Source organism: Pelophylax lessonae (assembly GCF_965119305.1).
Source record: "Pelophylax lessonae genome assembly, chromosome: 12".
Taxonomy (NCBI): Eukaryota; Metazoa; Chordata; class Amphibia; order Anura; family Ranidae; genus Pelophylax; species Pelophylax lessonae.
The window spans coordinates 205,798,541-205,824,017 of record NC_138779.1 but is presented as its reverse complement, the minus strand read 5'-3'; the positions used below and the strand labels follow the sequence as shown (position 1 = coordinate 205,824,017).

The 25,477-nt window shown below is 39.0% G+C and overlaps 1 gene segment (V, D, J or C); it reads right to left on the bottom strand.

Annotated features, from left to right (window-relative positions):
• Positions 1-572: 572 nt before the first annotated feature.
• LOC309568996 (Ig alpha chain C region-like) lies at positions 573-16,519 on the bottom strand. The segment is given in 4 exons: positions 16,097-16,519; positions 7,978-8,274; positions 1,292-1,393; positions 573-595 (listed from the first exon to the last, which is right to left on the bottom strand).
• Between the last annotated feature and the right edge of the window lie 8,958 nt (positions 16,520-25,477).

Below are 25,477 nucleotides of genomic sequence, written 5' to 3'. Positions count from 1 at the left end.
AATATCATAAATTTCAGCCGGGCCAGCAAACAGCAGAAGAGAGAAATTTGGGGGCAGCACTCTTTCTGCAGCTGCATCTCTAATGGAAGGACCTTCACCATGTCCAACATGAGGAGCTCTGGTTTATACTATAGTGGATGTAGAATTGCATGTGGGGGGGGGGGGTTCTAAAAAATCTTCCTGGAATTTAGGCAATCCATAATCTTTGCAAATTTTAGTAAAAAAAATTGGCTTTAGACAGACTGTACATTAATATGGAGGTATGGTATTTCCTTACCAGCTCAGTTCCATGCTCGGGGTACAAACCTTCCCCTGTGCCCCCATCACCGAATAAAAGAGGGGGGCTCTACAGATTCTGCTCACCTGCTGACCAGAAGCCATGGAGACCCGGCTCCCCCAAGTGAACTGGTAAGTGGGCTATGGATACACTCATCACTACTACCAATGTCTAAGCAGAAATAGGATTCAGTTTCGGGTGGACACTTTAAATTTTAGGTTTTGGGTGGAGTTCTATATAAATACATGGACTAGTTTAATGGAGAGTGAGTTTACTTACACATGTGCCGGACTCATTAGTTTTTACATCTTTTTATTACTGCAAAAAAAAAAAAAAAACACAAAATATTAATAGACAATAATATAACAAAAAAGTATTGTTCAGTTAGCTGAGGTTCTGGGCATTCAGGTTCCACTGAGGAGCCCGGAACTGGGGTAAGCAGACAGGACAGCTTCACACAGAGTACATGTAGGAACATCTAACCCCCTGATCTCCTCTGTGATGAATTAAGCCGCCATTCCCTTCCGAGCCACCATTCCCTGGCTGTTACAGCAAGGGAAGCAGCTAAAGAAGCACAATCTGTGCTTGGTTAGCTGCTTTGGAGGACAGGGAGACACTAGGGGTCCAACAGACCCCAATGTCTCCATAAAGATGTTAAAACCTTGAAAACGTCACATTTGAGGAAAACGTACGTCGGTCGCGGCGTGCTGACGTCACCACTACGAGGTTGAGGGTGATAACCGCACTAAGCTGCTAAGTCAGTAAGCAGCAACTTAAAATGTGACAAACATGTAAACCAAAATATTATAAAAGTAAGCTGCACGGTTATCACCCATTTTTAACTCCATAAAGATGACCTGACACCTGCCCAAAGCTATCATAAGGTCTGCTTGTTAGTCCTCTTGTGATAGCAATAAATGTAAATAAATAAAAAAAAAAAAAATTATATATTTTTTTAGTGGAGTTCCACTTTATCGGAAACCTGTACTGAAACAATGATCAGGATGAACCTACCTGTGAGAAGAATGCCGATTGTAAGGCCAAAGACGATGCTTAATTTAAGGATATTCAGGTATTCTACAAGTTGGTACACCATGGCTTCGTACTCCAGAATATCTAAAAGTAAAAAACAGATGTGATTCTCTAATAGAGAGCAGCCTATATCAGTTAGGAAAGTCCTCAGGGTGGAATACCCCCTGTCCATTGGTGGGAGCCGGCACTTTGAACGGACCATGACACCCAAGGCTATCACTGGTTGATCATGAGCTGTATGGCAAACTGAATGGCTGCTTAGTGCTGATGTAATCAAGAACTTGTCCTGCTGGCTCCCAATTGTCACCAGTTGACCGTGACTGTCATTGAGAGCCTGTCCTACTGGCTGCCAATCATCAGTAGTGGTCCATGAGCTGATGTCACAGTGCTGGTGTCATCGGGAGCCCTTCTTAAAGACTCCCAATCAACAACGCCGATGGCCAGTAGGAGGGAATTCAGAGTATGCGGCATTGTGATTGGCTGCACAGTGCTGATATCATGGGGGCCTGTGCTACCGGCTGCTGATTATCACTGGTTGATCATGAGCTGTGTGGCAAATTGATTGGCTGCACAGTGCTGATGTCATCGGGAGCCCGTCCTAGCGGCTCCCGATTGTCACTGGTTGATCATGAGCTGTGTGGCAAACTGATTGGCTGCAAAGTGCTGATGTCATCGAGAACTCGTCCTACCGGCTCCCAATTTTCACCAGTTGACCGTGACTGTCATTGAGAGCTGTCCTACTGGTTGCCAATTATCAGTAGTGGTCCATGAGCTGATGTCACAGTGCTGGTGTCATCGGGAGCCCTTCTTAACGACTCCCAATCAACAACGCCGATGGCCAGTAGGAGGGAATTCAGATTATGCGGCATTGTGATTGGCTGCAGAGTGCTGATGTATGTGCTACTGGCTCCTGATTCTCTATGGTGGATCATGAGCTGTGTGGCAACATGATTAGCTGCAGAGTGCTGATGTCAATGGGAACCCGTCCTACCGGCTCCCGATTGTCACCAGTTGACTGTGACTCTCATTGAGAGCCCGTCCTACCCATCCTACCGGCTCCGGATTGTCACCAGTTGACCGTGACTCTCATTGAGAGCCCGTCCTACCCATCCTACCGGCTCCGGATTGTCACCAGGTGACCGTGACTGTCATTGAGAGCCCGTCCTACCCATCCTACCCATCCTACCGGCTCCGGATTGTCACCAGGTGACCGTGACTGTCATTGAGAGCCCGTCCTACCCATCCTACCAGCTCCGGATTGTCACCAGTTGACCGTGACTGTGGTTGAGAGCCTGTCCTACTGGCTGCCAATTATCAGTAGTAGTCCATGAGCTGATGTCACAGTGCCGATGTCATCAGGAGCCCTTCTTAACGATTCCCAATTAACAACACCTATGGCTGGTAGGAGCGACTTCAAATTATGCAAGTCTATGATTGGCTGCACAGTGCTGATGTCATTGGGAGCCTGTCCTACCAGCTCCCAATTGTCGATAGTTGACTGGAAGCTGTGTGGCACTGTGACTGGCTGCAAAGTGCTGATGTCATAATGAACCAGTCCTACCGGATCCCAATTGTTGCCAGTTGACCCTGCCCACCATTGAGAGCCCAATCTACTGGCTGCCAACTATCAATAGTGGTCCATGAGCTGATGTCACAGTGCTGGTGTCTTTGGGAGACCTTCTTAACGATTCCCAATTAACAACACCGATGGCTGGTAGGAGGGACTTCAGATTATGCAAGTCTATGATTGGCTGCACAATGCTGATGTCATTATTACCCGTCCTACCCATTCCTAATTGTTGCCAGTTGACTGTGACCATCATTGAGAGCCCAATCTACTGGCTGCCAATTATCAGCATAGGTCCATGAGCTGTATAGCACTGTGATTGGATGCACAGTACGAATGTCATCAGGAGCCTGGGCTACCGGTTTCTAGTTGACCGTGAGTTGTGTGGCACTGTGATTGGTTGCACATTGCTGATGTCACCGGGGAACCCATCCTATCAGGTCCATATTGTTGCCAGATGACTGTTCTAGCGGTGCTGATGATGTATCGTTTCCTAGAACAAGACAGCAACACATATATTGGGGGCTGGGCGTTAAGGCCCACCCATCCTACCAGCACTTATAAGCTCCCAAAAACAGGTTAAGGTGTATATAAAACACTATTTTTTAAAAAATTTGGATCAAATTAGGAGAAATTATAACGCCCATTTCTGTAGCGAAGCCTCCATGATTGAAAGAACTCAAATCCAGAAAATCATATGGGCGGGCCAAGAACAGTAAGGCTGGGGAGGAAAGACTAGATCAGTGGTTCTCAACCAGGGTTCCGTGGAATCCTAGGGTTCCTCCAGAGGTTGCTAGGGGTTCCTTGAGCAATGAGCAATTCCTGCCTCTCAGATAAGTTCCCCCTGATACCACTGATCTTTTTAGCTATCTGGAAGAAGGTAATTCTTCCCAATGTCCACAAGTGTAAGGAGCATTCTTCCCACTGATCAAAAAAGTTGTAAATATAGTAATTTTTAGCAGGGGTTCCCTGAGACCTGAAAATTATTTCTAGGGTTCCTGTGTGTTGAAAAGGTTGAGAAAGGCTGGACTAAATGATGCCGGATGTCCTCCAGCCAGGAAATGAGGCAGGTTCCATATGACTTTCTGCAGCTTCTAATGAACATTGTGAGAAGCTCACAGTGTGCAGTGAAATCAGAGTAAGCCATTTCAATACAGGAGAGAAGCCGGCACAACTGTGCAAGACTGAAGGGAAGGCTGGACCTCAGATTTAATTTGGCCAATTCTAGGTGCAGTTACCTGCCTGGAATTGGGGAAATGCCAAATGGAAATAAAAGTATCCGATGTATCAAACTGTTGGCGCTATATAAATCCCGTATAATAATAATTATACAGATAATAATCTTCAGCCAATGAATCTGGCAGCATGGGCTTCCATGGAAGGTAGCAATTGGCATTTTACATGCAAATGAGCTCAGATCTTCCTCCTGTATTGAAACCCCTCTAGATTGTAAGCTCTAAAGGGCAGGGTCCTCTGATTCCTTCTGTATTGAATTGTATTGTAACTGTATTGTCTTTCCTCATATTGTAAAGCGCTGCGCAAACTGTTGGCACTATATAAATCCTGTATAATAATATTAATAATAATCTTGGCAAACTTATTTTTAAATATTTTTTTACAATAGGGACGCATTTATACATTTTGTACAAAGGGTGGAATAGGCCTCAAAGCTCCTTATGTACAGTACATGTATTGCTTGTGCACATTCATGTATTGATCTGCTGCCATCTAGAGGGAGATCCTGAATGTTACATCAAGTGTGCGTTTAGGCTGAGCCAAAATTGGGCTCTACTCAAAATCATCGCAGGAGGGAGGGGAACAGAGATTACCCTATAAGAGCAGCAGAGTAAGATGTCCGTAGCTCAGGATATGGGTCTTATTTATTAAACAGTGCAAGAAAGGCAAGAATCCAAATGTAAAGGGAAGTACTATATATATACATATATATATATATATATATATATATATATATATCACCTCTGCGGTTTTAATTTTTTTTGCGCTATAAACAAAAAAAGAGCGACAATTTTGAAAAAAAAAAAAAAAAAAACAATATTTTTTACTTTTTGCTATAAAACATGCAATGAAAAAAAAAATGTAAAAAAATCAAATGTCTTCATCAATTTAGGCCAATATACATTCTGCTAAAAAAAAATCCAAATTAGCGTGTATTGATTGGTTTGCGCAAAAGTTATTGCGTCTACAAACTTTGGGATAGATTTATGGATTTTTTATTTTTATTTTTTTTTTTTTACTCACGATCAGCGATTTTTAGCGGGACTGCGAGATTGCAGAAGGACAAATCTGACACTAAGTGACACTTTTTGGGGACCAGTGACACTAATACAGTGATCAGTTCTAAAAAATATGCACTGTCACTGTACTAATGACACTGGCAAGGAAGGGGGTTAACATGGGGGGGGGGGGAATCAAAGGGTTAAATGTGTTCCTAGGGAGTGCTTTGTGTGTGAGGGAGGTGCTTTGACTGGGGGAAGACAGAGATCCATGTTCCTGCTTAGCAGAAACACAAGATCTCCATCTTCCCCATCTCACAGAATGGAGGTCTGCCTTGTAAACTCGGCAGACCGCTGTTCTGTCAGTGATGAACACAGAGATCCTGTGTTCCTCCTATTTAGGAACACGGGTCTCTGTGTCCATTCAGTAAATACATCCCCCACACAGTTAGAAAGCACCCCCCAGGGACACAATTACCCTTTGATCGCCCCTGGTGTTAACCCCTTCCCTGCCAGTGTCATTAGTACAGGGACAGTGCATATTTTTAGCACTGATTACCAGTGGCGGCCGGTTATCATTGGGGGGGGGGGGGCGGCAAAACCAACATCCCCCTCGCATGCGGGATGACCGGCTGGCCAGCCGTCGGTCAAATCCACTACCCCCCTGGGACGGACGGACGGACGGCTGGCCAGCCGGACAGCCAGCATCCTTACCTCCTCCTTCAACAAGTAGCTGTGAGTCTCCTCCCTCTTCCTGGCCAATGCCCAGTAAAATCGCTTCCCTTTTCAGCCAATCAGGAGAGGGGACTCACGACCCGCTTCCTGAATGGCTGGGAGGAGAATCAGTATGATAATAGCCAATGTTCATTCACTTTTGTCATACAACTGGGTGGGCTCAGGGCTCAGGGCTCTGCGCCCTGAGCCCACCCTTTTTTTAAACCTATTAGAGCCTCTGGCTCTAATCACGTGCTTAAAAAAAAAAAACCCCATTGGAATCCATGCGTCCGGCGCCCTGCATGTAGATTAGGGGGCAGGATGCATGGATGGGGGGGGTGGCGCCCCTTCGCCCCCAATGGACAGGCCACCACTGCTGATTACTGTAGTAATGTTACTGGTCCCCCCAAAAGTGTCAAAAATGTCAGTTAGGGGTCCGATCTGTCCACCACAATGTTGCAGTCCCGCTAAAAATCGCTGATCGCCGCCATTACTAGTAAACAAAAAATAAAACATAAATAAAAATGACGAGATTTGTAGACGTGATAACTTTTGCGCAAACCAATCAATATACACTTATTGGGATTTTTTTTACCAAAAATATGTAGCAGAATACAAATTGGACTAAAATTCTGAAAAAAATATAGATTTTGATTTTTTTTATAGCAGAATGTAAAAAATATTGTTTTTTTTTTTTTTTCAGAATTGTCGCTTTTTTTGTTTATAGCGCAAAAAAAAAAAAATTGCACAGGTGATCAAATACCAGCAAAAGAAAGCTCCATTTGTGGGGAAAAACTTCCTGTTTGGCTATGGGAAAAGAAGTGAAGGAAAATCTCCCCAATGGGACACAGAAAAAAAAAATAAAAAAATAAAAAATAAAAAATCCTGACAGTGGTTATAACCCAACCTTAACCCTCCCTTACTCTATATAAAATGATGGAATAGAGGGGAAATCTTCCAATAGGAACACTAGTTTTGGTAACAACCAGGGATTGCCTCACTTTGGAGGGATTTCCTCCCACTTCCTGTTTGGCTATGGGAAAGGAAATGAAGGAAAATCACCCAATTGGGACACAGATGGCAAAAAAAAAAAAAAAACCCTGACAGGGGTTATAACCCTCCCTTACTCTATATAAAATGATGGAATAGAGGGGAAATCTTCCAATGGGAACACCAGTTTTGGTAACAAACAGGGATTTCCTCCCACTTCCTGTTGCAGCTATGGGAAAGGAAATGAAGGAAAATCACCCAATTGGGACACAGATGGCAAAAAAAAAAAAAAAAAAAAAAAAACCCTGACAGGGGTTATAACCCTCCCTTACTCTATATAAAATGATGGAATAGAGGGGAAATCTTCCAATGGGAACACTAGTTTTGGTAACAAACAGGGATTTCCTCCCACTTCCTGTTGCAGCTATGGGAAAGGAAAATCACCCAATTGGGACACAGATGGCAAAAAAAAACCCTGACAGGGGTTATAACCCTCCCTTACTCTATATAAAATGATGGAATAGAGGGGAAATCTTACAATGGGAACACTAGTTTTGGTAACAACCAGGGATTTCCTCCCACTTCCTGTTGCAGCTATGGGAAAGGAAATGAAGGAAAATCACCCAATTGGGACACAGATGGCAAAAAAAAAAAAAAAAACCCTGACAGGGGTTATAACCCTCCCTTATTCTATATAAAATGATGGAATAGAGGGTAAATCTTCCAATGGGAACACTAGTTTTGGTAACAACCAGGGATTCCCTCACCTTGGAGGGATTTCCTCCCACTTCCTGTTGCAGCTATGGGGAAGGAAATGAAGGAAAATCACTCAATTGGGACACAGATGGCAAAAAAAAAAAAAAACCCTGACAGGGGTTATAACCCTCTCTTACTCTATACAAACTTCATTTAACTAAATGCACACAGGTGAAATGCGTAGGCTCTTGCTTCGTTTGCATCCCAATGAAGGGCTGGGGGTCGCGGAATGTGACCACGTGTCATGTTACACACTAAATATGGATATAATAAGACACATGGCCCTCCCAAAAAAAAAAAAAAATGAACGTTCGATAAAAAAAAAAAAAACAAATTGGTAATTTTACAGCTTAATCAATTTTGGTAAAGTGGCTTTGTTCATCCCGGTGTATGAAGGCAGCACTTACTATGGGAGTAGCTGGCGTAGAGCGGCTCTGCAAGAGAAAGGTGGTGGACCATGCATCGTATCTCCACCCGCTGCAGTTGGAATCCTGCTGGGAGGACGAGAGGGAGGTCAGCCTGGGCAATGCCATGCTGGGACTTCCATATTCGTAGGGGTCCCGTTTCTGGAAGGGAGAGACCAGTGCTGTTCCAGCTCATGGTGATGTCACCAGGGTTGAATCCCGATGTCATGCAGGTCAGGGTCATCCCTTCCTCGCGGTTTGTGGTCACCTTTAGGTAAATTTCTGGCTGCGATGGACGAGCTGGTGGTAAAAAATAATAATAGCAATAGTTTAGGCGTTCCCATAGGTGTTCTGGAACCTCTTGTGCAACATCAGATAGAGTCTTACAGCTGAAATCTAATTTTGAAACACATTTAACCTCTTGCCGACCGCCGCACGACTATATACGGTGGCGGTCAGCCCCTCCTGGGCAAAGTGACGTATATATACGTCACTCGCCCGCTCGTTCTCGGACACTCCAGCGCGAGTGACCGGCGGCTCGGATGTCCGCCGGTCACTCGCGATCGTCCGCTGGAGAGGGAGAAAGGCAGGCGGCTGATGTAAACAAAGCCGCCTGTCATTCTCCCTGGTGTAACTGCAGAGATCATACGGTCCTGCTATGTAAGATCGTATGTCTCTGTGGTTACATGAAAAGCCACGCCCCTTTACAGTAAGAAGCACGCCCCTAGGGACACATTTAACCCCTCCCTCTCCAACAAAGTTAACCCCTTCCCTGCCAGTGTCATTTTTACAATAACAGTGCATATGTATAGCACTGATTACTGTAGTAATGTCACTGGTACCCCCAAAAGTGTCAAAAATGTCAGTCAAGGGTACGATCTGTCCGCTGCAATGTTGCAGTCCCGCAAAAAAAAAAAAAAAAACGCAGATCGCCGCCATTACTCGTTAAAAAAAAAAAACACCAAAAGTGACAGAAATCCTTCCCTTAGTTAGTAAACGCAAACCAATCAAAATACGCTTATTGCGATTTTTTTTACCAAACATATGTAGCAGAAAACAAATTTGCCAAAAATGTTAAAAAATTTTGATTTTGGGGAATTTCATATAAAAAAATGTGAAAAATATTGCTATTTTTTCAAAATTGTCGCTCTTTTTTTGTTTATAGCGCAAAAAGTAAAAATCGCACAGGTGATCAAATACCACCAAAAGAAAGCTCTGTTTGTGGGGAAAAAAGGACGTCAATTTCATTTGGGTCCAGCGTCGCACGACTGCGCAATTGTCCGTTAAAGTCACGCAGTGCCGAATCACAAAATAGGCCCTGGTCAGGAAGGGGGTAAAATCTTCCGGGGCTTAAGTGGTTAAAACATTTTCTATTTAAAGGGTTAGTCCACCTTTTGGACCATGTTTTCTATATTTAGGGTGTAACAGGAAGCAAAGTCCTTTCTTGTATTAGGAGAGGCATGGAGTCCAGAGAGAGAGATATAATTTTGCCCCTGTACAAATCATTAGTAAGATCTCATCTGGAATATGCAGTTCAGTTTTGGGCACCAGTTCACAGAAAGGATATCAGGGGACTGGAGAAAGTGCAGAACCAAACTGATAAGAGGCATGGAGGAGCTCAGCTATGGGGAGAGATTAGAGGAACTGAATGTATTCTCTCTTGAGGAGAGGAGATTAAGGGGGGGATATGATCAACATGTATAACTACATAAGGGGGGGGATATGATCACCATATATAAAATACATAAGAGGGGGATATGATTTCCATGTATAAATACATAAGGGGGGATATGATCTCCATGTATAAATACATAAGGGGGGATATGATCAACATGTATAAATACATAAGGGGGGATATAATCTCCATGTATAAATACATAAGGGGGGATATAATCACCATGTATAAATACATAAGGGGGGATATGATCTCCACATATAAATACATAAGGGGGGATATGATCACCATGTATAAATACATAAGGGGGGATATGATCACCATGTATAAATACATAAGGGGGGGATATGATCTCCATGTATAAATACATAAGGGGGATATGATCTCCATGAATTAATACTTAAGGTTGGGGATACGATCTCCATGTATAAATACATAAGGGGGGATATAATCTCCATGTATAAATACATAAGGGGGGATATAATCACCATGTATAAATACATAAGGGGGGATATGATCTCCACATATAAATACATAAGGGGGGATATGATCACCATGTATAAATACATAAGGGGGGATATGATCACCATGTATAAATACATAAGGGGGGAATATGATCTCCATGTATAAATACATAAGGGGGGATATAATCTCCATGTATAAATACATAAGGGGGGATATAATCTCCATGTATAAATACATAAGGGGGGATATAATCACCATGTATAAATACATAAGGGGGGATATGATCCCCACATATAAATACATAAGGGGGGATATGATCTCCATGTATAAATACATAAGGGGGATATGATCTCCATGTATAAATACATAAGGGGGGATATGATCACCATGTATAAATACATAAGGGGGGATATGACCACCATGTATAAATACATAAGGGGGGATATGATCACCATGTATAAATACATAAGGGGGGATATGATCACCATGTATAAATACATAAGGGGGGATATGATCTCCACATATAAATACACAAGGGGGGATATAATCTCCATGTATAAATACATAAGGGGGGATATGATCTCCATATATAAATACATAAGGGGGGGATATGATCTCTATGTATAAATACATAAGGGGGGATATGATCACCATGTATAAATACATAAGGGGTCCATATAGTAAAGTTGGTGTTGAGTTATTCGATTTAAGGTCATCACAGGGGACAAGGGGGCACTCTCTACGTCTAGAGGAAAAGAGATTTCGTCTCAAAATACAGAAAGGTTTCTTTACAGTAAGAGCTGTGAAAATGTGGAATAGACTCCCTCCAGAGGTGGTTCTGGTCAGCTCAGTAGATTGCTTTAAAAAGGCCTGGATTCTTTCCTGGGTGTACATAATATAAGTGGGTACTAATATTTATAGGTAAAGTTGATCCATGGAATATCCAATTGCCTCTCGGGGGATCAGGAAGGAATTTTTGCTGGAGCAAGTTGGTTAATGCTCTGCTCGGGTTTTTCGCCTTCTTTTTATATTATACCTCCTGTCACTTTTGGCAAGCACAGTGCCCCTTGAACGCAGCCCATTCAGGTGAATGGGGCCACTCTGCAAGAAGTTGCGGGGTGCTAGTGTAGTCAAGGGGTTTAAGCCTGTCAAATATTCTACTGAAGAGCAATCCCAATGCAGAACACTCTGCAAGGACCGGGGGGGGGGGGGGGGGGGGCGGGGTTGGGGGCTGCAAATAGACCTTTGCTTTCCCACATAGAGCAAGGGTCCTTCTCTGCTGCATGCTGGCAGTGGACAGGCTTTGCGACTTTGGCTGTGGCTGCTTACTGTACTATAGAAAGCAAACTGTAAATCCTGAAATGTATTTTAAACTACAGTAATAATTCAGCTGGACTTTTAAAATAATTGATTGCATTTTACCGGCAGCTAGCATAAGTACCTGAATCATTTTTATTATTGGCCTCCCACCATCCCTCTATATAACTTCATTGACTTGCACTGAGCTATGAGGACCTGTCATACTGTGCAGTAATTCCATCAACACTGTCCAACTACCATGGAGGAGTGTGTTCCATTATGTGTTTATTTTATATACTTGTACTTATTTTATATATACTTTTATACATTTGTGTGTGTTTTATAAATGTGTATTTATTGTATATAAACTTTTATATATATGTATGTATTTTGTATACTTGTGATTATTTTATATATACTTTTATATATTTGTATGTATTTTATATACTTGTGTTTATTTTATATACACTTTTATATATTTGTATGTATTTTATATACATGTTCTAGATTTGTATGTATTTTGTATACTTGTGTTTATTTTATGCACACTTTTATATATTTGTATGTATTTTATATATTTGTATTTATTTAATATACACTTTTGTATATGTGTATGTATTTTAAATACTTGTATTTATTTTATATACACTTTTATATATTTGTAATGTCATTTTTATACTTGTACCTATTTTATATATTTGTATGTATTTTATATAATTTTACTTATTTTATATATACTTTTATATATTTGTATTGTATATACACTTTTATATATTTGTATGTATTTGTATGTATTTTATATGCGTGTATTTATTTTATATACATTTATTTTATATACATTTTCTATATTTGTATGTGTTTTATATGCTTGTGTTTATTTTATGCACACTTTTATATATTTGTAAGTATTTTATATACTTATACTTATTTTATATATACTTTTATATATTTGTATGTATTTTATATACTTGAATTTATTTTGTATAAACTTTTATATATTTGTATTTATTTTATATACATTTTCTATATTTGTATGTATTTCTTATACTTGTGTTTATTTTATGCATACCTTTATATATTTGTATGTATTTTATATACGTGTACTTATTTTATATATGCTTTTATATATTTGTATGTTTATTATATACTTTGGATTTTTTTATATATTTTTATATATTTGTATGTATTCTATATACTTGTATTTATTAAATATACACTTTTGTATATTTGTATGTATTTTATATACTTGTATTTATTAAATATACACTTTTGTATATTTGGATGTATTTTATATACTTGTATTTATTATATAAACATTTTATATATTCGTATGTATTTTATATACTTGCATTTATTTTATATACATTTTCTATATTTGTATGTATTTTATATACTTGTGTTTATTTTATGCACACTTTTATATATTTGGATGTATTTTATATACTTGTAGTTATTTTATATATACTTTTATATATTTGTATGTATTTTATATACTTCAAATTATTTTGTATAAACTTTTATATATTTGTATGTATTTTTTATACTTGTATTTATTTTATATACATTTTCTATATTTGCATGTATATTGTATACTTGTGTTTATTTTATGCACACCTTTATATATTTGTGTGTTTTTATATACTTGTACTTATTTTATTTACATTTTTATATATTTGTATGTATTTTATATACTTGTATTTATCAAATATACACTTTTGTATATTTGTATGTATTTTAAATACTTGTATTTATCAAATATACACTTTGTACTTATTTTTTATATACATTTATATATTTGTATGTATTTTATATACTTGTATTTATCAAATATACACTTTTGTATATTTGTATGTATTTTAAATACTTGTATTTATCAAATATACACTCTGTACTTATTTTTTATATACGTTTATATATTTGTATGTATTTATATATGCGTGTTTATTTTATGTACTGTACACTGTTATATATTTGTATGTATTTAATATACTTGTACTTATTTTATATATACTTTTATATATTTGTATGAATTGATATATTTGTGTTTAATTTATATACTTGTACTTATTTTATATACACTTTTTTTGATATTTGCATGTATTTAATATACTTATACTTATTTTATATACATTTTATATACCTGTATGTATTTTATATACGTGTATTTATTTTATATACTTGTAAAACAATGTAGAATAGGCAACGTGAATAAAATTAAATAATAAGAAATAGTAACATTAAAAAATATAACAATATTTAGAATTAGAAAGACAACAATAATTCTGGTAATATTACAGTTCTGCCTCGCTGGCTGAGGAAATGTAACGCTCGCTATTAATTTAATCTTCTCGGCTGTAATTGTTGTTGGTTTAAATAAAACGATCGTCTCTCTGTGTTATCTAAACTAATAAAAGTGCTGGAGTCGTTTCCAGCCATAAAAACAAGTCAGTTCTGTCTCTACTTACCAATGTTTATTTTATTCATGTCTTGGGGATTGGTAATGTTTGGGAGGGTGGAAGTGCCACACAGGACATTATAGGCTCAATGCACAAAGCTAACAACATTATTCCAGCCACATGACTGAAAATCTCCGATCCCATTGCACTCGGCTGAAAAACAACGGTCGCTTTTTGGAAAAACGGAATCATATTCTAGAGCGGTTTTAGCTTTGTGAATGGATGCTTATGAAGAACTTATATTCTGAAATGGACTTGAAGTAGAACTCTGGGATTTTTCTGTAGGGAAAGGTTAAAATATCTATCAAGTTTTCCTAGCAGATCCTGTGATCCCTCCCTTTCTGTGCCCTATCGTCCGCAATGCAAACCGAGAGAAAGTCTCAGCTGGGAAGCATAGAAATACAGAAAGGAGCACCAGACCAAAACTGCAAGAAAGAGTCCAATATCATTTAAATTGTTGGTAAAAAAAAAAATAACATAAAAAGAAACAACCAACATGTTTCGGGGCGGCACCACCTTTTCTTCATCAGAGCTCAACACAGGATGAAGCTTGGATGAAATAAAAAGAAACAACCAACATGTTTCGGGGCAGCACCATCCTTTCTTCATCAGAGCTCAACACAGGATGAAGCTTGGATGAAATAAAAAGTAACAACCAACATGTTTCGGGGCAGCACCACCCTTTCTTCATCAAAGCTCAAAACAGGATGAAGCTTGGATGGATGCGGAGAAAAAAGCGGCTTCACAGATCTAAGTTATAACCAACATTTAACTCTCTGCCTTTGACCCTGTGATCTCTCCCTTTCTGTGCCCCATCGCCCCCAATATGAACCAAGAGAAAGTCCTAGTTGGGAAGCATAGAAATACAGAAAGGAGCACCAGATCAAAACTGCATGAAAGAGTCCAAGATCATTTTAATTGTTGGTAAAAAAAAATAAAATAAAAAGAAACAACCAACATGTTTCCGGGCAGCACCACCCTTTCTTCATCAGAGCTTAACACAGGATGAAGCTTGGATGAATGCAGAGAAAACAGCAGCTTCATAGATCTAAGTTATAACCAACATTTAACTCTCTGCCTTTGACCCTGTGATCCCTCCCTTTCTGTGCCCCATCGTCCGCAATGCGAACTGAGAGAAAGTCCTACTTGGGAAGCATAGAAATACAGAAAGAAGCACCAGACCAAAACCCCATGAAAGAGTCCAAGATAATTTTAAATGTTGGTAAAAAAATAACATAAAAAGAAACAACCAACATGTTTCAGGGCAGCACCACCTTTTTTTCATCAGAGCTCAACACAGGATAAAGCTTGGTTAAAATAAAAAAAAAAAAACAACCAACACATTTCGGGGCAGCACCACCCTTTCTTCATCAGAGCTCAACACAGGATGAAGCTTGGATGGACACAGAGAAAACAGCGGCTTCAGAGATCTAAGTTATAACCAACATTTAACTCTCATTCTTTGACCCTGTGATCCCTCACTTAGTGTGCTCCATCACTCATAATGGGAACCGAGAGAAAATCTCAGCTGGGAAGCATAGAAATACAGAAAGGGACACTAGACCAAAACCTCATGAAAGAATCCAAGACCATTTTAATTGTAGGTAAAAAAAGTAACAAAAGATAACAACCAACGTGTTTCGGGGCAGCACCAATCTTTCTTTTTTTCTTTTTTTAACAGAGCTCAACACAGGGTAAAACTTGGAGGAATTCGGAGAAAACAATGACTTCACATATCTAAATTATAACCAACATTTAATACTCCACATGGAGTAACAACTTGACAGCAGTTGCTGAGCAGCAATGTGTTGAGCCCTAATAAAGGGGGAGTGGTCTCTCCCCCAAAACATGTTGACTGCTTCTATATGACTTTTTTACCAACAATTCAAATTATCTTGGACTCTTTGAAATAGGTGAATCTGGCCTAAAATCTGGCTTTTATTTGAGACATTCTCCTCCCTTCCTGTCTTTGTGACCTCACAGGAAGCGAGGGAAAATTTTACCAATGGAGGAACAGACAGTGCTAAAAAAAAATAGATTTGAGGGATATGTTTTGTAGTATTTGTCGTAACCTGCAAATCTTCTGGCTGATATATTCTTTGTTCATAGTGATTAAAGACCAGGAGATCTAAGCCTTCCCCCACTCTATCCCCAACTAACAAAAGACACTTTTGGCTGGAGATCCTCTTTAAATGTTTGTCCATGTTTTCTTAAAAAGCTTTCTTACTGTACACGATGAGGCGAGTGCCGTTCCCCGACTCCTCCTCCTTCTCCCACATCAGGACTTTGCAGTAGTAGATCCCTGCGTCCTCCCCGCTGACGTTACTGATGATCAGTGATCCGTCTCCCTCGCTCAAAAAGGTCCGCGGGTAGGTGAGCGAGAATCGGCCTTTTAGAGGGACAACATTATGGGAACTCATGTTCTCATCGGGGGCGGTCCTATACCATGACACCGCCCCTTTTACATTATGATCAGATGCTGAGAACAGACAGCTCAGCTTAGCTTGGTCCCCCTGAGCCACGATCAGCGACGGGGGAGACTGAGTCACATCTACATTGGTCAGTGCTGGAGAGATAAGAAGATATACAGTGTGGGGTTTATAATACAAATACAAGTGCTATTTTTTGCAACCAATAAATGCTCAGAGCAAATTATAGCTAGAAATAGACTAACAATGCCAAAAAGTTGTAAAAATGGAAAATAAAAAAAGAAAGAAAATGAATAATAATAATAAACTACTACTGCTAATTTTAATAATAATAATAATAATAATAATAATAATAATATTATTACAAATAATAATAATGTACTACTACTTCAAATACTACTAATACTGTACTAATAATAATATTACAAATAATAATAATTTACTACTAATTCTAATACTACTACTACTAATAATAATTTTAATAATAATGATAATAATAATAATATTACAAAAAACAATAATATACTACTACTTCTAATACTACTACTACTAATAATAATAATATTACAAATAATAATAATTTACTACTACTTCTAATGCTACTACTACTACCACTACTAATAGTAATAATGATATTACAAATAATAATAATTTACTAATACTTCTATTCCTCAACTACTACTATTAAACATAATAATAATAATAATAATAATAATAATAATAATTTTATCAGATAAAATAATAATTTTAATAATACAGTAATGATAATAATAATATTAATATGACAAATAATATTAATAAACTATTACTTGTGATACTACTACTAATAATAATTTTAATAATAATGATAATAGTAATATTACAAATAATAATATACTACTACTTTAAATACTACTACTAATAATACAAATATTACAAATAATAAAAATGTTCTACAACTTCTAATAATAACAATAATAATAATATTAATGATAATATTATAAAAAATAATAATTTACTAATACCACTACTACTTCTAAACATAATATTTAACTGCTACTACTACTAATAATAATATGACAAATAATATTAAAAAACTACTTCTGATACTACTATTAATAATAATAATTATTATAATAATGATAATATTTAAAATACTACTATTAATAATACTACTGCCAATATTAACCACTTCTGGACCGAGGCCATATCTGACACATGTCGTTTACAAGGTAAAATCTGTATTTTTAGCTAGAAATTACTTAGAACCCCCAAACATTATATAGAGAATAGAATGGCGTTTGTTGCAATATCTTTTGTCACGCGGTATTTGCGCAGCGGTCTTTCAAGCGACATTTCTTTAGAAAAAATACATTTCACTGCTTTTAAAAAAAAATAAAGTAAAGTTAGCCCATTTTTTTATTGCGAAAGATGATGTCACGCAGAGTAAACAGATACCCAACATGTTACGGCTTAAAATTGCACACAACCGCGGAATGGCTACGGTCAACTACGGTCAATAAAAATCTCCATAGGTGACGCCTCAAAAACTGATTGAAGGAACTTGACTGGCCTGCAGAGAGTCCTGACCTCAACCCAATAGAACACCTTTGGGCTGAATTAGAACAAAGACTGCAAACCAGGCCTTCTCGTCCAACATCAGTGCCTGACCTTACAAATGCGCTTCTGGAAGGATGGTCAAACATTCCCATAGACACACTCCTAAACCTTGTGGACAGCCTTCCCAGAAGAGTTGAAGCTGTTATAGCTGCAAAGGGTGGGCCAACTCAATATTGAACCCTACGGACTAAGACTGGGATGCCATTAAAGTTCATGTGTGTGAAAAGGCAGGTGTCCCAATACTTTTGGTTATATAGTGTACATTATGCACACAATAATGCTAGCCCCTAAGACAGGAATTTCCAAACTACGGCCCTCCAGCTGTTGGGGGAACTACACATCCCATGAGGCATTGTAAATCTCTGACATTCACAGACATAACTAGGCATGATGGGAATTGTAGTTCCTGAACAGCTGGAGGGCCATAGTTTGGACACCCCTGCCCTAAGATTTAGAGCAAGGGTATCAAACTGGCGAACTGACAAACTACAAGTCCCATCATGCCTCTGCCTATGGGAGTCATGCTTGTAACTGTCAGCCTTGCAATGACTTAATGGGAATTGTAGTTCTGCAACAGCTGGAGGACTACCAGTTTGAGACCCCTGATTTAAGGCATATATTGTATATTTTTTATTTATTTTAATTTAAATTTAATTTTAGTTTTTCATATTCAATGCAACTATGCAATCAACAAAAGGTATAAAATGCAGCACATCATTTCCACCACACCTGAAGAATCATTTTTTTTATTGGACCACTCCCAGCCAGCCCAGTATAGCCCAGTGCAAGCCACTTACCTATAGACAATGCTTGTGTCCAGTGAAGAATGAGAAGAAGTCTTTGTATCTGATTCATGCTGCTGCGACTTTGTTTCTGGAAGATAATGATCTAAAAAGGAACCGGCATCCACGGCATGTGAATTCCCTGTGCTGGGGGGGGGGGGGGGGTTACAATAGGCGATAGGTAGGTCATGGGTTCTGGTATCTGCATACAGAGAGTCTATTGTGGTTTCCAAATTTTGCAACCATTTTTTGCTGACATCGACATATTAGTAGATGAAGACCCACTTTCAGGAGACCACAATATTTCACAGCTACAGAAAGCAGAGATGTGGTAGGACCCCATCATACCTTGGGACCTCATAGACTGGTGAGAAAGAAAATATGGTATGAAGTGACCCTGTCACCGCAAAAAAAAAAAAAAGGAGATAAAAAATGAAATAAGATAAAAAATGAAATAAGATAAAAAAGATTTTAAAAAAAAATCAAGGATTTTAACCACTTTACCACCGGAGGATTTTCCTGCTTTACGTCCAGGCCACTTTTTGCAACTTGGCACTGTGCGACTTTAACTGACAATTGCGCAGTCATGCAACGCCGTACCCAAACGAAATTTACGTCCTTTTTTTCCCACAAACAGAGCTTTCTTTTGGTGGTATTTGATCACCTGTGCGATTTTTACTTTTGCGCTATAAACAAAAAGAGAGCGACAGTTTTGAAAAAATAACATTTTTCAAATTTTTTTATATGAAATCCCTCCCCCAAAAAAATTTAAAAATCAAAATTTTTTAACATTTTAGGCCAATTTGTTTTCTGCTACATATTTTTGGTAAAAAAAAAAAAAAAAAAAAAGTCGCAATAAGCGTATTTTGATTGGTTTGTGCAAAAGTTATTGCAGCTACTAACTACGGGAAAGATTTATGTCATTTTTTTTTTTTTTACTATTAATGGCGGCGATCTGCGATTTTTTTTGCGGGACTGCGACATTGCGGCGGACAGATCGGACCCCTAACTGACATTTTTGACACTTTTGGGGGGACCAGTGACATTACTACAGTAATCAGTGCTATAAATATGCATTGTTACTGTAATAATGACACCGGCAGGGAAGGGGTTAACTTTATTGGTGATCAAGGGGTTAAATATATGCCTGGTGCTTACTGACGTGTGTGGGGGGAGGGGGTTGTGTGACACAGAAACAGATTGCAGGTTCAGCTATGCTGAATCCTGTAATCTGTCGCTGTCTGTCACATAGGAGATCCGCCCGCTTTGTTTACACAAGAGGGCGGATCTCCACACTCGATCCCCGACAATCGGGGAAGAGCGGCGGTGATCACCGTCTCTCTTCCCCTGGCCCGACTCCCGCTGTATCTGAATACAGCGGGAGCGAGCCTTCGGCGGCATGCGCGCCACTGAGAAGGGGAGGAGTCCAGCGACATGGGTCTACGTCGCTGGACGATAACGAGCCACTTTGCCGCAGTACCAGCTCAGTGAGCGGTCGGCAAGTGGTTAAATATATACAGTGTATAAGTAATTCGGCCATCATTACTGAAGCTCTCGAGTGGTTATGAAAGTCATGTTATGGGCACTGCATGCTGTGGTTTGAAACATATAAGACCTATGTACAATGTATGTCTAAGTTTATTATTATTTTTCTTTTAATAGGATATATCGCTTTGTAGCCAAGGTAAAAAGGTCCTGAGGAAGCAACTTAATGTGAAACGCGTCGACCTCTTGAATGTTGAGCAGAGACAATTTATTAACCACTTTAAGACCGGAAGGATTTTCCCCCTTAATGACCAGGCCCTATTTTGCGATTCGGCACTGCGTTATTTTAATGGACAATTGCAAGTTCGTGCGACGCTGTACCCAAATAAAATTGATGTCCTTTTTTTCCCCACAAACAGAGCTTTCTTTTGGTGGTATTTGATCACCTGTGCGATTTTTATTTTTTGCTTTATAAACAAAAAAGTGCGACAATTCTGAAAAAAACAAAAAACAAAACAATATTTTTCACATTCTGCTAGAGCTGCACGATTCTGGCCAAAATGAGAATCACGATTTTTTAGCTTGGAATAAAGATCACGATTCTCTCACGATTCTCTGTGTAACAAAAAAAAATTGGGATAACTTTACTGTTACGTTTTTTTTTTTTTTTTATTCATTAAAGTCTATTAATTGCGTTTGAAAGACTGCTGCGCAAATACAGTGTGACATAAAATATTACAACAATCGCCATTTTATTCTCTAGGGTCTCTGCTAAAAAAAATATATAAAATGTTTGGGGGTTCTAAGTACTTTTCTAGCAAAAAAAAATGATTTTAACTTGCAAGCAACAAATGTCAGAAATAGATCCAGTCTTTAAGAGGTTAAACTTCCTTTCTCCCTGGCAGAGGGAAGGAAAAGATACAATGTAATCATTTTTGTTTATAGTTACTGGGAGACTTTGCTGATAGCCGTTTGCCAGGAGGCTTTTTTTTTTTTTTTTCCACAGCTGTTCTCTGCTATGCAGCTATGCAAAGAATTGAGCATATTTCAGGGTTAGATCGTCAGGAGGGGTGAATCGAGATCGCGATTTTCATACGATTAATCGTGCAGCTCTACATTCTGCTATGACTTTCTCAAAAACAAAAAATTAAAAATCAAAATTTTTTAACATTTTATTTTTTTTCTGCTTTTTTGTTTGTTTGTTTTCTGCTACATATTTTTGGTAAAAAAAAAAAACAATAGCAATAAGCGTATTTTGGTTTGCTCAAAAGTTATCGCATTTTCTAACTATGGGAGAGATTTATGTCATTTTTTTTTTTTTTTTTACTAGTAATGGCGGCGATCTGCGATTTTTTTTGCGGGACTGCGACATTGCGACGGACATATCGGACCCCCTAACTGACATTTTTGAGGTTACCAGTGACATTACTACAGTAATCAGTGCTAAACATATGCACTGTTACTATAATAATGACACTGGCAGGGAAGGGGTTAACCTTGTGGGTGATCAAGGGGTTAAATGTGAGCCTAGGGGAGTGATTCTAACTGTGGGGGGGCGTGGCTTGTGAAATGATCACAGAGCCCTGTGATCCTGTATAGAAGGATCACAGGAGCTCTGTGATTATTTCAGGGAGAAGAGCGGTCAGCTGTGTTTACAACATCCAACCGCCCTTCTCTCTCAGCGGGGAGCGATCGCGGGTATCAGGCGGCAATCGGAGCCGCCTGCCCGCTGCATCGGCTTCCCCGCTGACGAGTGGGGGTGGGAGCACCCCGCCGGCGGCGCGCACTCGCCCCCTAGTTTCCTGCATGCGACAGACGTAGGTCTACGTGGGTTTGTGCAGGAGAGCCACCCTGCCGCAGTAAGAAGGCGGCGGGTGATCGGGAAGTGGTTAAGATATATCACCCAAATGTATTATGAGAGCAAAATTTCATATTTTAATGTCAGTTAAGTACAGTAGTTTGTCGCTATTCCATGAGCGTGCATAATTTTTAAGAATGACATTTTAGGTATAAATTTTCTCGGCATAACATCCTCTTTTACATTATACAAAACAATTGGGCTAAATTTACTGTTTTCTTATTTTTTAATTAAAAAAAGTGTATTTTTTTCGAAGAAAATTGCATTTGTGAGACAGCTGCACAAATACGGTGTGACATAAAGTAGTGCAATGATCTCCATTTTATTCTCTAGGGTCTCTGCTAAAAAAAAAAAAAGAAAAAAAAATTTATATATGTGTGTGTGTGTGTGTGTGTGTGTGTGTGTGTGTGTGTGTGTGTGTGTGTGTGTGTGTGTGTGTGTGTGTGTATATATATACATATACACACACACACACACACATAATATATATACACACACACACACATACAGTGGTTTTGAAAGTTTGGGCACCCCAGGTAAAAATTTGTATTAATGTGCATAAAGAAGCCAAGGAAAGATGGAAAAATCTCCAAAAGGCATCAAATTACAGATTAGACATTCTTATAATATGTCAACAAAGGTTAGATTTTATTTCCATCATTTACACTTCCAAAATAACAGAAAACAAAAAAATGGCGTCTGCAAAAGTTTGGGCACCCTGCAGAGTTCATATCTTGTACGGCCCCCTTTGGCAAGTATCACAGCTTGTAAACGCTTTTTGTAGCCAGCCAAGAGTCTTTCAATTCTTGTTTGAGGTATCTTTGCCCATTCTTCCTTACAAAAGTCTTCCAGGTCTTTGAGATTTCTGGGCTGTCTATCACGCACTGCTCTTTTAAGGTCTATCCATAGATTTTCAATTATGTTGAGGTCAGGAGATTGTGAAGGCCATGGCAAAACCTTCAGTTTACACCTCTTGCTGTAATCCCCCGTGGATTTCGAGGTGTGTTTAGGATCATTATCCATTTGTAGAAGCCATCCTCTCTTTAACTTCAGCTTTTTCACAGATGGTATCAAGTTACACATACACATAGTATACACATACATATAAATAAATATACAAAAATATACATAAATATACACACACACATTTTTATATATATATATATATATATATATATATATATATATATATATATATATATATATATATATATATATATATATATATATATATATATATATATATATATATATACACACACACAGTATCTCACATTTTTGTAAATATTTTATTCTATCTTTTCATGTGACAGTGCTGAAGAAATGACACTTTGCTACAATGTAAAGTAGTGATTGTGCAGCTTGTATAACAGTGTAAATTTGCTGTCCCCTCAAAATAACTCAACACACAGCCATTAATGTCTAAACCGCTGGCAACAAAAGTGAGTACACCCCTAAGTGGAAATGTCCAAATTGGGCCCAAAGTGTCAATATTTTGTGTGGCCACCATTATTTTCCAGCACTGCCTTAACCCTCTTGGGCATGGAGTTCACCAGAGCTTCACAGGTTGCCACTGGAGTCCTCTTCCACTCCTCCATGATGACATCACAGAGCTGGTGGATGTTAGAGACCTTGCGCTCCTCCACCTTCCATTTGAGGGTGCCCCACAGAGGCTCAATAGGGTTTAGGTCTGGAGACATGCTTGGCCAGTCCATCACCTTTACCCTCAGCTTCTTTAGCAAGGCAGTGGTCGTCTTGGAGGTGTGTTTGTGGTCGTTATCATGTTAGAATATTGCCCTGCGGCCCAGTCTCCGAAGGGAGGGGATCATGCTCTGCTTCAGTATCTCACAGTACATGCAAAGCTCTACGCCCAAAAAAGGTGCAAGCACCTCTTTGGCGCATTTCTTAATTAATGGCGCCGCAAGCACATTGCACATTTTTAACGTGACCTGAGAATGCGCATATGTGAATGGAATGCCGTGCACAAGTGTCAAAAAGCGTGCTTTTTACGTTTTCATGCGAAAAGCTCCATGCCCAAAGAAAGAGCAAGCGTTGGTTAACAATTTATAGTACCGCAAGCGCATTGCACATTTTGCACGCGACCTTGGAACAGTGAATGGAGTCCAATTATTACAAGGCACCCAAAAAGAGTGAACACACACATTTATTGGCCACATTTTGGGTGCGTAATTGGGCTCCACTCCCTGATGTGCATTCCCAATTTGCGTGAAAAATGCGCATCACAGTTGTAGTGTCATGAATTGTTAATGGTACAACAAATGTGGCAAGGAAACGTGTTTTGCTGCGCACAAAATGTGGCAAAAAGGGTGATTTTAACGTTTTCATGCGCAAAGCTCTACACCCAAAGAAGGTACAAGCGCTTCTTTGGCATGTTTGTTAATTAATGGCACCGCAAGCACATTACGCATTTTTCACGTGACCTAAGAAGGCGATATGTGAATGCAATACCGCGCACAAAATGTGGCAGAAAGCGTGCTTTTTACATTTCCAGGCGCAAAGCTTTATGCCCATAGAAGGTGCAAGCGTTGGTTAACAATTTATAGCACCGCAACCACAATGCGCACTTTGCACGCGATCTGGGAACACTGAATGGAGTCCAATTATTAAAAGGCACCCCAAAAGAGTGAAAACACACATTTGTTGGCGTAATTGGGCTCCACTCACATATGTGCGTTCTCAGTTTGCGTGAAAAATGCGCACCACAGTTGCTGTGTCATGAATTAATAGCACCGCAAGGAAACGTGTTTTGCTGCGCAAAAAAATGTGGCAAAAAGCATGCCTTCATGTTTTCATGCGCAAAACTCTACGCCCAAAGAAGGTGCAAGTGTTTCTTTGGCGTGTTTGTAAATGAATGGCGCTGCAAGCACATTGCGCATTTTTCATGTGACCTGAGAACGCAATACAGTATGTAAATGAAATACTGCGCACAAAATGTGGCAAAATGCGTGCTTTTTATGTTTTCATGCGCAAAGTTCTACGCCCAAAGAAGGTGCAAGCTCATCTTTGGCGTGTTTGTTAATTAATGGCGCTGCAAGCACATTGCGCATTTTTCACTTGACCTGAGAACGCAATATGTGAATGAAAACTGCGCACAAAATGTGGCAAAAAGCGTGCTTTTTACGTTTTCATGCGCAAAGCTCTATGTCCAAAGAAGGTCTAAGCATTGTTAACAATTTATAGCACCACAAGCGCAATGCGCATTTTGCTGAACAGTTACTGAGTCAAAGAATCATGAGTCACCACCAGCAGAATACACTAAATGAATGATCAGGTAGCAGCAGTGATAAGGTACAGACACAGCCTTAGGCTCCATTCACACCATAGCGATCTGGATCGCGTGCGGAATCGCCGTGATTCTGTCCACAATCCCAATTTGCCGCAAAACACAGGATGCGCTTGCAATCCCCCCTATTTTCAATGCAAAGGATCACTCA